The sequence below is a fragment of the Salvia hispanica genome, chromosome 4, assembly GCF_023119035.1.
Source record: "Salvia hispanica cultivar TCC Black 2014 chromosome 4, UniMelb_Shisp_WGS_1.0, whole genome shotgun sequence".
NCBI lineage: Eukaryota > Viridiplantae > Streptophyta > Magnoliopsida > Lamiales > Lamiaceae > Salvia > Salvia hispanica.
In genome coordinates this window covers 20,020,634-20,031,531 of record NC_062968.1, presented here as the reverse complement: position 1 = coordinate 20,031,531, position 10,898 = coordinate 20,020,634, and the positions used below count along the sequence as shown (strand labels likewise).

Sequence of the window (10,898 nt, the reverse complement as noted above, 5' to 3'; positions counted from 1 at the left end):
CACCAAGTCGATATACTATGAGCTGATGTGTAGGATCAGAGAGGAGCTGGGGCTGACTGGTCCAGGGGGGACACCGGGGGCAGGGGCGGCGGCGCCGGAGGGAGTGGGCGACGACGATGAGGCAGAGGTTTCCGACTCCGCCACCGAGTAGATGGTGGCGGTGTTTTTATTTGTTTTTGTATGTTTTTTTTTAAATGTTCGTTATGTAATTTTCCGGTATCCATGAATACAACGAATATTTGGTCTCATCGCAATTTTTAATTTTATTATTATCTCGTTCTCTTATTATTTATAGTCCGATAATTTTAATTGTAATTGAATTAAAATATACAACAAAAACAATAAAGTGAAATTTGTCCACTAAAAAGTGTCCGCTATTGCTGCGAACACTTTTTTTTATGGCTGTGGACAAATAAAATGGGGCTATGGAAAAAAAAAAAAATTGTCCACCAAAAGTTAACCACCTATAATGGATGCTCTAACTATGTTAAAAAAAAGAAAGGCAATGACATCACTAAAGTTTACACGTTTATAGATACACCATCACATTTGTCATAGAAAATCATCATTATGGGATGATTGAGATTTTTAAAACTTCCTAATTTGGCTGTGACAAAGGAGAATTTGACATTTTTTTGATTTCGCAGGCAATTAACAATTTAATTTGTGCTCACTAGTTAAGGTAAATGAATTATTTTTGCACTTGTCAATAGATGAACATGATTAACAATTTAATTTGTGTTCACCATTTTAAAGCCGTTGGCTGGAAGTATTTTAAATTTTCTAATTAAAATAACACCTTGTCAATAGATTGAGGTAGTCTAATGTAACACCTGTTGCTTTCCAAGGTAGTTGCGACTTGCGACGCCGATGACACAATTTTTTTGATGCCTTTTCTTTTGTCCAACAGATAAAATGAGTGAAACTCATTCTAAAAGAAAATGATATTTGTTCTTACTAAAAAATACTCTCTCCGTCCCGCTTTAGCAGTCCCATTGACTTTTCTGCACTTGTTTTATAAAAATGATAATAAATAGTTAAAATGGAGAAATAATAAAGTAAAAAAGAGAATAATGTAGATAAGACTCTTCTCTATATTATTCTCTTTTTCACTTTATTATTTCTCCACTTTAATTATTTATTATCATTTTTACAAAATGAGTGCAGAAAAGTCAATGGGACTGCTAAAGTGGGACGGAGGGAGTAGTAATTAAAAAAGAAAAAAAAACACCCCTATGTTAACAACAAATTTGTAACATTACGAAGATGCGAATTTGAACAAAATAACTGATGGTACGAGTAGAATAAACATATTATATCCGTTTGCGAGTGTGCTATTGATATTGTGAACCATGTAGATCTTGCTATAAACCTAACATTCAAAAAATTGTTTACATATTTTCTATAGAAATCCCACTCAATCTGTAACCTAATTCCGTTCATACCATTCCAGATATAAAAATGACTACCCCTTGACTGAACTTATTAATTAACAGAATGAATACATAATTAAGATGTAATATCTTTAATCTCAGCCATTAAAATCTAAATTTAATGGTCAATATTTAGTCTCTAGTTCTACACTAATTGTGCATATAAGGGACCCTATGATTCCATTTTCTTTACCTAATAATTAAAGGAATCAAATACTAATCTTTTCACTTAATTCCTTCTACTTAATGACTATAATTAAATATGCATTGTGTTAATATATTCTCCTTTTCCTTAGTATAGGAACATATATAGTCAAGACTAATTTAGAGAATATATTATGACTAATCCAATGATGATAATTTAGGAAAACGCCACATTATATTAATAGCTAATTGATAGCTAATTAATTAGGAAAAAAAATGTGTTTTATACCAAGTTAACGTATTATATCAAAAATCCAATTCTATTTAATATTTTATCAAATGTCATATATGTGTGACATAAAACTTATAAAATAATAATTTATCCATTTTAGACTTGTACTCCTTCCATCCCATTGAAGATGATCCAATTTCATTTTTGGTTTCTCTCAAACAAGATTGACTCATTACTAAATGTTGATACACTTTTCTCTCTACTTTATTTCCTATCTCTTATTTTATTCTCTCCACTTCATACACAAAATAAAGTTGTATAAATTTTCTGCGCCGTCCAAGGAATGGGTCATCTTCCTTGGAACGAAGGGAGTAGTTAAAATATAAATTAAATCACATTTTTGTGTGCGTTTTAGTGTATAACTAAACGAAGTGGAATTGTTAATTTCCTGTGGAATCAAAATAATTGGTCATGTAAATAACCAATTAACCCAAATTAAATTGTTAAAAAATAATTGTCAAATTCTCCTTTGTCACAACCATATCACGAAGTTTTAAAAATTTCACATATCCCATAATGATGTTTTTTCATGGAAAATGTGATGATAAATCTATACATGTGTAAATAATCGGTAATGTTAATAAATAGTTATGTAACTATTACATGATGTGAATGACTAAACGAAGTTATTTTGAGTTTAATTAATTAAAAATAATTGGTCACATGAGACAATCTAGGAATTTTTAAGAAGCATGTTCTACACAATAAATTACTAGTTATGTAACTATTACATGATGTGAATGGCTAAACGAAGCTATTTGAATTTAAATAACTGAAAATAATTGGTCACATGAGACAATCTAAGAATTTTTAAGAAGCATGTTCTACACAATAAATTAGTTACGTAACTATTATATGATGTGAATGACTAAATAAAGTTATTTTGAAATCTCAAAATATAAGACCGTAGGTTTGAAAAGCAGTTTTCGTTTTTGACATAGAATTCCGCATGTCGACAAATTTCAGCCGTTATATGTAACAACCCGAAAAAAAATAAAAATAAATGTTCTACGTAAATAAAGTAAGTATTATTTTATACTTTATGTTTTGTTGCATTATTTTGTCCTTGGTTATATACATTGATAATCAAGTGTTGATGTGAGAAAGAAAATTTATTCAAAGAGTTTTAATGTGCAACAACATACAAGAAATTATGAAATAATTGTCCATATACAATTATAGTAGAAGTATATATTGAATGTCTATTTATACATAATAGAGTCTCTTCTATACAAGTGAGAAAAATACTACATGTTTCTATATCTATACAAAGAAGAATAATGGCTTCCCGAGATGCCATCCTTTTTCTTCAAATCATGATCCTACACACAAGAAATGTTGACACGGTAAGAAAATCAATCTAATCTTTTAAGCCTAGTCAACTATGAATGATGATCAAAGACAAAGATGACTATTCCTTTGAAAGTGGCACCAATACATACGAGAGGATATATATGTGTGTGTAAATATATATGTGTATTTATATGTAATGTATCTCTTCATGCATATAGTGAAGAATAGTGATGAATAGTGAAAGACTATTCATGCACATTATGATTTCAATATAATGGGCCAAAAACATCCTTCACAGTGCAGACAAACGTGCCATGGAAGATATGCAAATGTCTTGCGAAATGAATTACATAGTAAAGACTTATCACCTACGTGTTGATATAAGAGGGATTTGCTACATATGTGCTTTGAACGAAGAGAGTTACTACATGCAAAGAGGTACGTGTTAATCACGAATGAGACGTGTTTACAATTAGAAGATGATACTTACTCCCTTGTCGGAAATCATGTAGTATATAAAGCAAGAGTAATTTTCATCTATCAAATACAAATACACAAGTTTTCCACTAAAATCTTACACACTCAAATTCTCTTTTACGAACAAGTTTTTAAGCAAGTAAGGGGAAGAGGATTTTCAAGTTGGAGCACAAATCAAACCAATCTTTGTCATTCTTTTGAGGTAGGATTTTCTCAAACTCCATTTAAATCTTTTCAATTCTTTTCAAGCATGATTTTATCAAGCATGTCATTTTAGCATGAAATCATATAGAATATAGAATCACAATAAGCATGCTCCCCAAATAATCAACCTTTCAACTCTTTCTTCTCAAAATCAAGTGTGAAAACCATTTTATTCTATGTTGAGCCTAATTTACATATCATATATGCAAAGTCATAGAATCGATAAATCAATTAGAGAAATAGGGGCCTCACCTCAAGCCGAAGATTCTGCCCGGCGACGTCGACGGAGCTCCGTCGGCTGTCCGGCGGCGTTCCGGTGGCTGTCCGGCGAGAACAACGAAATTTATTTTCTTTTCGATCCTCTTTTCACGATCTATCCGTTTCTACAACTTTCAAAATCAGATACTAAGTTTTGTGTTTTCAAAATCAAATCTTTAGTAAGAAAAATTAAATAAAAGGGATGTGAGAACCTTACCTCTCTCGGTCGACGGCGGATGGCGACGGCAGTGAGACCGCCGTGTATGCAGCGGCGGTGGTGGCAGGCGGCGGCTGGAAGGACCAGCTCGTCGCTGGATGAAGGCCGAGCCTAAGTTGGGCAGCGGCTGACCGAGAGAGGGAGAAACGAGAGAGGAGAGAAGGGGGACGCCGTGGAGGCTGACCGCTGGTCCGGTCGACGCCGACGAGCCATGGCGGAGTTCCGGCGAAGCTGAGGGAGTTGAGAGAGGGAGAGAGAGACGTTGGGAGTGGAATGGAGGCGCAGGAAGTGAGAGGAGAGAATGAGAGTGGGTTTTCTCTCATTATTCATAGTCTTGGGCTCTTATTTTTAAATTATTTTGGACTTTAAGTTTTATTTCAAGATTGGGCCTCTTTAAACTAAATAAGTTGGACCTCTTAATTTAATTCTTTGGGCCAAGATAATTAAATGGATAAAGTGCTTGGGCCAGAATAAAAATGATATATGAGTCCATGTTTATGAATTAGTTTCCTCTTGGGTTAGTTAAGTTATTAGACTATACTTGATTTATTTTTAAGTTAAGATTTAGCTTGGATTAAATTAATTTTTTGGGCTTATACTCCCTTGAATTAATTTAAATATGTAGGCTTGCGTAAGTTGGTTAAAGTAAAGTCTTGATTTTATTTGTTAAGTGATCTCTCCATTTAATTAAGTGAAAGGAATAACGTTGGAAAGAACAAGAAGATAGGATGCATATCTTAGGTGCATATCATATGCTTTTATTTAATTCTTGAAGTTAAATCGTGATTATCTTTTATTGGACAAGGTCCATCGCGAGGAACGTAACTCCAAGTGAGTTAATATTATTTTACGGAGTTGGAAGCATACAAGGTGAACTTTCGAACTTATATACAAATGAAAAGTATGAAATATTTTGAGATAATATTTATCTATGCAAATGATATTGTCTTGCCATAAATTGTTTTGGTTTTATGTAATGATGTCTATCTGTGTTGGTTATACCGAATGTGCTATGCCAATTAAAGTAAGAATCGAATTCGGGTCCCAGCAAGGGGAGAGTCCCTACTCGGACTAGTGTACACGTGGACTGTGTGTCATTGAGAGGGTTGGCCGGTCCGGTGTCCGTGGAAAGTGGCCACTTTCCCGGCACAAGAAGGAATGTTCAGATATGGCAAATTACAGAAGGAATGAAGTCTGATCAGACGAACTTTTAAAGTAAAAGAATTTAGTAAGTTTGGGTCTTTTTGAGGAAAACCCCCAAGGATTACTCTAACGATGGCTTGACAATATTTTTATAAATATATATGTGTATCTTTCGGCAATGTGTTCACTGAGTACTTTTTGTACTCAGCCCTGCATGTATTTCTAATGTGCAGGTTGAGTTGTGATGGAGTGGAGGGTGTTGATCCAAAGTGGGGCTTACTCTTATTCTTATGCAGTACTCTCGGAGGTTCATGTCTTCATACATGGAACCGTGTTTCAGTCGTTTCCGCTGTGCATTGAAGCAATTCACTTCTATATGACTCTGGTATTTGATAAAGTTGTATTGTATGAACCTCTAACTCGAGTCTTTGTGATCGAGCTATTCTATTCAAAGTATATTCTTTTCAAATAACCCTCGAATATATGATCTACCTATGTTTCTTTTCCCCAAATTTCTATCCCCTCTTCTTAATCCCCATCCCCGGTCATGGTTAACCGTGTTTTACTATCCTTAGTAAAATGCGGGCGTGACATTAGATTAAATGGGTATGTAAGAGCATCAATAACGCCGCCGGGCCGGGCCGCAACTCACGAGTCCCGGCCCGAATTCTCCGTTGGAGCCCCTTGCGTCCCGGCCCGAGACGGTCCCGAGGACGCAGTTGCGTCCCGGGGCCGCTCCCGAGTCCCGTCCCGGCCGGCGTTATGCGCGCCCGTGCCGCAGCCCATGCGGCCCGTCCCGGCGTTAATTGCGTTCGGGCCGGGTCGCAAGTCCCCACGAATTTTCAATTTTTTTTTTTTCTATTTATACACTATATTTGCTCCATTGTTAATACTCTTCCACACAAACTCTCACTCTCAATCCTCTAGCATTTCAAGACTTTTTGAGTTCTGTGGATTGGTTTAACAGAGACCAACGCCAGATGGACGATTTCGTGAACTCCCAGATGGACTTTTTTTTTGTTTTTCTATTTATACACTATATTTGCTCCATTAGTTCTTTTTTCTAGGATTTGTAATTTTCTTTTTTCTAGGTTTGGTAATTTTCTTTTTCTAGTATTGGTAATTTTTTTTTTCTAGGATTTGTAATTTTCTTTTCCTATTTTCTGACTGAACAATGAATTTTTCCGGTTTTAATTGTTCAATGTATTCTATTTTACGATTAAAATATGTTGTGAAATGAATAGTTGTGGCCTGAGTTGTGGCCCGAGTTGTGGCCTGCGGTGTTGATGGAGTTGTGGCCTGGAACCCCTAATTTGAGGGAAATATGACGTGGAGGGGACTTGCGGCCCAAATCCGGGACAGGGTTAAGGATGCTCTAACGCATGTTAATTTTTTTGTTCAATTTGCACAACTAAGTAGTAGCAATAAATACTACTCCCTCCCTACCGCTCCAACGTTATGCATGTGCGGGTAAACCATAACGACCATGGGCCACCAAGGCTGAATAATTTCGTTTGTGCAAAAAAAATAAACTAACCGATATTAATTTTAACAGAGACCAACGCCAGATGGACGATTTCGTGAACTCCCAGATGGACTTTTTTTTTGTTTTTCTATTTATACACTATATTTGCTCCATTAGTTCTTTTTTCTAGGATTTGTAATTTTCTTTTTTCTAGGTTTGGTAATTTTCTTTTTCTAGTATTGGTAATTTTTTTTCTAGGATTTGTAATTTTCTTTTCCTATTTTCTGACTGAACAATGAATTTTCCCGGTTTTAATTGTTCAATGTATTCTATTTTACGATTAAAATATGTTGTGAAATGAATAGTTGTGGCCTGAGTTGTGGCTCGAGTTGTGGCCTGCGGTGTTAATGGAGTTGTGGCCTGGAACCCCTAATTTGAGGGAAATATGACGTGGAGGGGACTTGCGGCCCAAATCCGGGACAGGGTTAAGGATGCTCTAACGCATGTTAATTTTTTTGCTCAATTTGCACAACTAAGTAGTAGCAATAAATACTACTCCCTCCCTACCGCTCCAACGTTACGCATGTGCGGGTAAACCATAACGACCATGGGCCACCAAGGCTGAATAATTTCGTTTGTGCAAAAAAAATAAACTAACCGATATTAATTTTAATGCACTATTGTTAAAGCGAGAGAGAAAAAAAAAAGATAATGATGTAATATTATTGGATTGTGAAATTCATATTATTAGTACTCACTCCATCCCATAATAAATGATATACTTGGGGAATGACACAGGATTTTAGGAGATACTTCCTCTGTCCCACTTTAGAAGTCCCGGTTTACTACTTTTGGGTGTCCCACTTTAGGAGTCCCGGTTGGAATATTACATAATTGGTAATAGGCCCCACATTCCACTCACCTTTTTCCACTTATATTTTATTATAAAACTAATATATAAAAGTAGGACTCACATTCCATTATCTTTTTTCACAAACTTTCCTTTGTATTTCTTAAAATAAGTGCCGAACTCAACCGGGCTCCTAAAGTGGGACGAAGGGAGTATTGTTTTGTACTCCATCCATCCTTCTGTAGCTGAGTCGTATTCCTTTTTGAGTTGTCCCACTGTAGCTGAGTCATTTCCATTTTTGGCAAAAAATACTTTATTCTCTCTTACTTTACTCTCTCTTCATCTCTCAACCTTTTTCCTTTCTACTTTATTCTCCTTTTACTTAACTCATTTAAAACAAGTTTTCTAAATCTCGTGCATTAAAGAAATGTCTCTACTATAGAGGGACGGAGGGAGTATGCTAAATGGAGAGATAAAATAGTACTCCCTTCGTCTCATAGTAGATGTCACACTTGGGGATTGGCACGAGATTTTAGGAGGTGTTGTTTTGTGCGTTAAGTGGAAAGAGAAAATAATATATTTATATTAATGTGAGAGAGAACTTTTTCTAGAAAAGTAAATGTGATATCTTTTGTGAGACAAACTAAAAAATAAGTGTGACATCTATTATGAGACAGAGGGAGTATATTTATATTAATGTGAGAGAGAATTTTTTCCAAGAAAAGGAAATGTAACATCTTTTGTGGGACAAACTACAAAGGAAAATGTGACATCTATTATGAGACAGAGGGAGTAGTATTTAACTGTTTAAACTTTTCATATTTAGAAATTAGTCTAATTCTGGTGAACGGTCCAAATTGGTACTCATATATTTTTGTAGAAGGGGGGGAGTCATTTTTCTATTTCGAAAAGTTCCCTCATAGTTGAGTCATTTCCATATATAGTAACTTTTATCTCTTTATTATTTTACTCTCTCTTACTTTATTCTCTCAACTTTATTCTCTTTTTACTTTATTCTCTCTACCTTTTTTGTCTTTCTTACTTTTTTTTATCTATTTATTTAACACACTCAATATTCCTTTGTTAAACTTCGTGCCGAATTTTTTCGTCTCAACTATGAGGAAACGGAGGGAGTATTTTGTAAGTTAAGTATAGAAAGAATAAAATAAGATTGAAAAAAATTAAATATGATGTTATTTCCATTTTAGTAAACGTTTCCTTTTTAGTGGAACAATTTATAAAGAAAAATATTTTATTTTTAATGGGATAAGAAAATATATGATCTATCTATCTTTTTTTTATAAATAAACTCCTATATGAAGGAGGAAATTATAAATAATATCAAGAGAGCTCGAACTCGACACCTCATATAATAATGTCTATACTCCTTGCCGCTAGGCCAAAGGCTCTGGACATATGTGATCTATCCATCTTTTTGTTTATCAAGTGTTCCATATTATTGCAAGTAACAACTCCAATGATCTTTATAAATACTACCTATTCTTCACATTATCCTTCACATTCACATTATCCTTCACATCTTCTTCGTAATGATATGATTGCCGCCAGTGGCGATGCAGAAATTTGTTTTAGTAGGGGTTGGCGGGTTGCACTGTAGTACAAGGTTTTGTTTTTATTGTGGATGATACAAGTTTTTGTATACAACATTTAAGAAAAAGCTAAAAATAAAAAGTGTTGGAAATGGTGTAAGTGGAAAATATGATCCATCCTATAAGAAAGAGTAATTTATCATAAATAGATGTAGAATAATTTTAATGAACAAATAAAATTAGAAAAATAAGATAATTTTTCATAGGAAAAAATAATAAAATGCATAAATATTTTATACATAAAAACAAATTAATATATAAATCGAAATGTTTTGTGAATTATATAATTTGCCGCACTTCGTCTCACTTAAGGATGCATTAATTAGTTTTTCCATTTTTGTATTTTAAATTTTAGGATTTGTTTTGTTATGTATTTGTTCATTGTATTTTATACTTTATGAAATCTAAGAATTTTTAAGAAGCATGTTCTACACAATAAATATGAAATCTCAAAATCTAAGACTGTAGGCTTAAAAAGCAGATTTTCGTTTTTGACATAGTATTCCGCATGTCGACAAATGTCAGCCGTTAGATTAAATGGGTAATGTTAAATCTTTTTGCTCAATTTGCACAGCCACGTAGTAGCAGTATATACTACTCCCTCCAACTCCATGTGCGGATATGCTCATGTAAACAATAACGACCATGGCCCACCACGCCTTTCATCCTCTACTTTTCGGGATGTTCGGTTTGCAAGATTATATCCAACTATCTGAGATTAAATTTATGTATTTAATTCATGAGATTCAACCCCACAACTCAATCATAGATGGATAATCATGGGATAATTATTCATAGCTAACCCCATATTACCAAAATAATCTTACAATTCAATTCTAGATCGTATCTTGGTATTATTTTATCTTGCAAACCGAACACCACATTCACTTATTAATATGAATTTTCTTTATGCACAAAAAAAAACTATTTAATTTAAATTTTAATACACAATTAATGAAGTGAGAGAAAAGAAAAGATGATGAAGTAATATTAGTTGATTGTGAGATCCATATTAATTGTTTAAACTTTTCATATTTAGAAATTAGTCTAATTTTGGTGAACGGTCCAAAATTGTACTCATATTTTATTGTAGATGAAGGGAGTATATTTCTACCGGACAAATATGCAACATTTATTTTTTAGCACGGAATTTTATCTAGTACTATTAGTACATTGTAAGTTAAGTGTAGACATGATAAAATAAGACTAAAAAATTAAATATTATGTTATTTTTATTTTAATAAACATTTTATTTTTAGTGTGACAATTTCTAAAGAAAAATATTTCGTTTTAATGTAATAAAGAGAGTATATGATATATCTACCTTTTTGTTGATTAAGTGCTCCATATTATAGCAAGTAACAACTTGAATAATCTTTACAAATACTACGATTCCTCACATTATCCTGCACACCTTCTTCGTAATGATATTTCCGCCCTTGGTGGTTTTTCCTTTTTTGTATTTTAAATTTGTAGGGTTTGTTTTGTTATATAGTACTCCCTCCATCCTAA

The 10,898-nt window shown here is 33.7% G+C and overlaps 2 long non-coding RNA genes across 3 annotated transcripts; one reads left to right on the top strand and one right to left on the bottom strand.

Annotated features, from left to right (window-relative positions):
- Nucleotides 1-3,020: 3,020 nt before the first annotated feature.
- Nucleotides 3,021-4,615, bottom strand: LOC125219720. Of its 2 annotated transcripts, none has more exons than XR_007176192.1 (3): nt 4,319-4,615; nt 4,096-4,232; nt 3,021-3,191 (listed from the first exon to the last, which is right to left on the bottom strand). It is a non-coding gene; the product is annotated as an uncharacterized LOC125219720 (long non-coding RNA). The 2 variants fall into 2 exon arrangements; XR_007176193.1 differs by having other exon boundaries at nt 4,096-4,226.
- Nucleotides 3,702-5,933, top strand: LOC125219719. Its single transcript, XR_007176191.1, has 3 exons — nt 3,702-3,841; nt 5,124-5,188; nt 5,695-5,933. It is a non-coding gene; the product is annotated as an uncharacterized LOC125219719 (long non-coding RNA).
- The last annotated feature ends 4,965 nt before the right edge of the window (nt 5,934-10,898 follow it).